This window comes from Danio rerio, chromosome 2, assembly GCF_049306965.1.
Source record: "Danio rerio strain Tuebingen ecotype United States chromosome 2, GRCz12tu, whole genome shotgun sequence".
Lineage (NCBI taxonomy): Eukaryota > Metazoa > Chordata > Actinopteri > Cypriniformes > Danionidae > Danio > Danio rerio.
Genome location: NC_133177.1, coordinates 42,945,001 through 42,950,542, shown reverse-complemented (window position 1 = coordinate 42,950,542; position 5,542 = coordinate 42,945,001).

The following is a 5,542-nucleotide window of genomic DNA, read 5'->3' as shown; positions in this document are numbered from 1 at the left end:
TCCTTCCATCTCAGCCATAGCGTGCTCTGTGCCGCACTCTCTCTTTATGGAGAGGAGTCTTGCCTTTTTATTGCACCCTTGTTTTGCTATTTGCATTTACAGAGTGAACTCTGAGGTTACACTGCCTTCGCCGAGTCGACCCGATCTGCCTTTCTGTACTCCCATAGAGACTGTTTGTATAATTGTGGAAGAAACTAAGTGTGTGAAACAGCCAAACCCCTCTAAAACACCTTAACTAGCTTGTAAAATCCATCGAAAGGTCACAGTAAAATATCTACTTTCAAAGCCGGTCCCAGAATTGACTGCGGGGGATGTTTTTTGGTGCAACGTGTTTTAGCCATCACGATGGCAATTTAAGACATACGCAGAACATATTTGTCATGTGAGATTACTTTTGAACAAGCTTACTGCTAGTGCATCACAAAACATCTGTATTATAAAGACTGGAAGTCTAGCGCATCTGTTTTCAGGATGACGTCAGCCTAGGAAAGGGATTTCACTGCAATAACTCTCCATCAGGTCAAGACTTACGGTGTCATTATTAGCCAAAAGAAATCTTATTGATAATAAGAATAAAACATTTTTATAAATGTTTTAAATATTTTAATAGATGTATTATAGATTGTGTAATATTGTTATGACTGTTTTAAGATTATTTACCTTTTTTCCCCTTATATTTAAATGGGATTTTTGATGCTTGTTCAAATTCAATTATTCATTTTCTTTTCGGCTTAGTGCATTTATTAATCTGGGTTCGCTACAGTGGAATGAACTGCCAACTTATCCAGCATATGTTTTACGAAGTGGATGCCCTTCCAGCTGCAATCCATTCTGGGAAAGCTTTTTCAACTATTAAACTATTAATTTAAAAATATTTATTCTGGAGATTTTTGGGGGAAACTTAATTGCTTTATGTTCAATCTACTCAAATTAGTTGTGTTAACTTAATGGATTTGTGTTGTGGCAACATAAATGAATTGTGTGCAAACCTTCATTGTTTCACAGTGTAGCTAGTAAAGCTTACAAATTTAAAATCATTATTATTAGAGACAATGTACGTAAGACCAGCCTTGTATTTTTAGACTTCCTTTTAGCTTTTATAACCTTGTTTTAAGTTTGCCTATATATGATTGTTCTATAGTGACAAAATACATTCCTTTATGTAAAGCTTCAGTATATTTTGAGAAGCAACTAATAATAATCTTGCAGTAACTACTCTAAGATCTCACATATATTGAATAAAAAAGTGGACAATATGAATTGGATCTTGATTTATTTCATATAATAGTCCTTTTTTATGTTTAAATGCTTTGCCTCATTTATGAGAGAATGTCACTTCTTAAATGAACAGAAATTCTCCTGTTTAGGTTCTCTTAAAACAACACTATAAAACCCAAAAAGTTAAAGTAACTCAAACCATTTGAGGAAACCGACTGCAATAAATCATTTAAATTCAAAAACTAATCCTTATGAATACTGTGAACTTAATCCATTTGAGTAAATGAAGCAATTTGAGCAAAATAGATGAAGAGAACTCAAACCAACTGAGTACTATAAAACCCAATAAGTTGAGGCAGCTCAAACCGTTTGAGTTAAAGACTAATCTATATGAGTACTGTGAACTTACTCCATTTAAGTTGAGGTAATGAGATATTTAATCAACTTATTACCTTCAACTCTAAAATCTTTGCAAATGAGTAGAATTTACTTTCAGTCAATTTTGAGTTATGTACACTCATTACATTTGGTAAAGTTGACTGTTGGGTTTTAGTACACAAAATAATTTTTCATTAGACCAAAATAAGAAAAGCATACAGCTTAAAATGCTATCAACAAGCAAGGCTTAAGATAATTAGACGAAATACTCGGCTTTGAATAACTTTTATAAAACTTATTTTTAGATATTTTATTTTCAGGGGCTCAGAATTTCTCTTAATTTAAAAGTTAGACCAAAATAAGAAAAGCATACAGCTTAAAATGCTATCGACGAGCTAGGTAATTAGATAAAATAATTAGACTAAATACTCTGATTTAAATAACTTTTATAATACTTATTTTTAGATACAGGGGGCAACCTAATTGATTTATGTTCAATCCACTTTAATTTGTTAAGTTAACTTCATTGATTTGTGTTGGGACAACATGAATGAATTGTGTGGAACCCTGTATATTTACGCTGTAAAACCTAGCTAAGTTTTTTTTGTTATTATTATTTATATTTATTTTAAAGATTATCACCAAGTATAATTATTTTACTACACTTTCAGCTAATTTGACATGTGTCTAGGCTGAATCTTCTTAAATCATTAATATATAATTTCATTTGATTGTAGTGTATTTCAAACCATTTATTTTTACAGTTGTGTTGTCTGAGTTATACGAAAAGAAGACAAACTCAGAGCAAATTGTTTTGGCCGCAGCATCTGCAGACCAGCTCTAATACCAGTCCAAGCTCTTGCTCGACCGTTTTTCGTGGCCCATGAATGTTTTACAGACAGTGAAGATAAAACACTAGTAATGTCTTCATCGGGGCAGACTTTGAAGCGCGGACATCTGCTTCGTATTTTATCACAGTTCCCTCAGCTCGCCCATCCCAAAAAGCCACAATTTCCAATCAGCCGTTTGCTTGGGATTGTTGTAATTAAATACTTAGGTTTTATTGGCTTCCCCTCTTGCTGAAGACTTCCATGGGGCCAAGTCTCTAGTGGAAAGGAAGAGCTGACTGCAGATTGTGACAGATTAGGAGGCAATAAAGTTCAGGATGAGTTCAAGCCGGGAGGTTTGGGAGGCAAGTGACCTGGCTTTTCCTCTTACACACCACAGTGTTTAGAGAGTAAAGCGCAGACAAGCTCGGCACAGTCCTAACTCTGCCTGAATAAGCTGACAGAAGAATGTCTGATGAGATAAAAGTGTAAGGAAGATAAGAGATGTTCAGAAGTGATGCAGTTAGTTTGTGAGGAAGAAGGAGAGCATGAAAGAGAAAGCAGACGACCTTCTGAGAAGAAGCGAAGAATCGAGTTCATAGGATGAGAGAAAAGAGAAACAAAGTTTGGAATAAACGCTGTGAAAGAGATTATGCAAGGTGTGTGTGTTTGTGTGTGTACAGAAGAAGCTCACTAGGATGTCATTCAGTTTAACAACAGTTATATACTAAAACATTCTTGTCAGTCATGCTTAGAACAGGAACTATTTAATGGCATACTCGGACTATTTAGAAATCATTTAAATAATTACTTTTTTACATTCTAATACACTATCCTTGCCACATGGTCATTTGTCACCAAAGTTGTGCTACAATTTTTCTATTTTTGTTAATTCGAATATTCATATATTTTAAAAAGCTCAGCTCAAATATGTTGGTTGTTTAATTTGTACATTAGTGTATGTTATATGTTAAAATATATGTTATTTATACAACCCCAAATCAGAAAAAAATCCAGGCTCTGTCATGATATGGAGTTGTGTCAGTGCCCTTTACAAAGGTAACTTGCACTTCTTTGATGGCACCATTAATGCTGAAAAGTACACAGAGATTTTGGAGCACAATAAGCTGCCTTCAAGAAGACATATTTTCCAAGGACACCCATGCATATTTCAACATGACAATGCAAAACCATATTCTGCACACATTACAAAGTTCTGGCTGCGGCGGAAGAGAATACAGGTATTTGACTGGCCTCACCGCAGTCCTGACCTGTCTCTAACATTGAATATGTGGCGCATTTTAAAGCGACAAATGCGACAACGAAGACCCTGTACTGCTGCCCATCTTAAGAATTGTCTGCAGGAAGAATTTCTTCAGTCCCTAAACATTTTTTAAGTGTTGTGAAAAAGAATGGCAAAATTACAAAGTGGTAAATGCTTTACTGTTTCAACTTTTTATAAACGTGTTGCAAGGACCAACATTGGAATACTTGTTTTATTTGAGAAAATAAATAAATTAATAAATAAATTATGAGAAACACATTAAATAATGTGCTGTTGTTGTGTCTACAATGAAATAAAAGTTAAAAAATAAATTTGGAAATCACTACTTTCACTACTTTATTTGTGTTCGGAATTGGGGTTGTACGTTATTTCACCCATATTTTGTTTTCACCCAAAAGTTGATAAACCATTTATTAGAAAATTAAGCCCCTTAAAGTCTTAATCATGTTTTTACGAGGTCTTAATTTTGTTCAAGTGTTGTCCACAGTGTTTGACTTTAAAACAGCACAAAATATATTTATTTTCCTTGATTGGTTCGGGCCGGGTGCGTCCAAGCTTCTCATTCCTAGGTAATGTCAAGTAAGTAATTTGTGACAAACACTGGAAGGTGAAGTGACGGGGGTCTGTTCAATACAGCACGCGCTGCAGTTGAAGGCTGCGCAGAGCGTGAGTCACCTAACATTAAGCGAGTGGCTGAGCAGCTGATAACATTTGCATATTTAAACCTAAAGGGTTCTCAACGCCGCGTTTCTGTTGCGCAGAACGAAACTGCTGCAACTAAACAAAATGATGCCACCTGTGTGCTAGATTAAAGTTCCGAGCTTATAGGTACACCAAGGCTAATGTGCATGCACACTGGATTAACTGCAGCGGGCCATTCACATATCGTATCTTTTCCAAAATAGTTGCGCAAGTCGCACCTTTTAGACGCACCGAGTAGAAAACATCACACACCGTAGCGGTGAGAGTTACATTTATAATTACACCATTGACTATCCCTTACACCTTACCCTACCTTAAACTTATCTATACCACCAAACTTTTTTCTAACCCTACCCCATACCACCACAAGAGCACCAGTAGTGTTCTGCAATACATTATGAACACATTAAGTGATTTCCAAAATGGGCAAATAAAATATTCACATTCAGCAGTTGTAATTATATAATTTTAATCTAAATTGCGGCAATTTTATCAATTATAAAAACAGAAACTCGCCACTTAATTTTCCCTCAGTTTAGGTTTCTAAAAAACCCAAAAGAAAAGCATTTGACTGTAGCTATACAACACATCTGTAAATGCTCTACTCTGCATTGTGGACACCAGAGCCCCACTTCTCCTTTATCTGCCAGACCACCGCCACACAGCCCTGACCGTCAGTCTCTTTCGTCAGGAAATGGAACACATTCCTCCACTTTTTCCCTCTGCGTTCCCTTGTTTTCTCCTCAACTGCTGCAGGCAACTTCAGGCAGTGTGTTAGGAAATGAGTGAGAGTATTCGAGTAAAACGGAGCGAAAACAGAAGGTTAAGCACATTTTAATGAGAATTGCCCTACTAACAAGCGAGGTGACCCCGCAGCAGCCCAGTATGCCGGCAGACAGACATGCTACACAGTCCATTTGAAGAGGTTTCGTCATGTAATGAGCCTCATGTTTGCGTGTCAAAGTTCTTCTTGTTTCTCAGCCGCGGTCTCCATCAGGTGCCTCTCTTGTCTAACTAGCAGTCTTTAAGCGATCAACAACATGACAAAGCCTTTTACATGGTGGTGACTCGGGCCCAAAGTGCTTGGAGATTCCTCTACAAATGTTGTTGTACACTGATTGTCCTGATTATG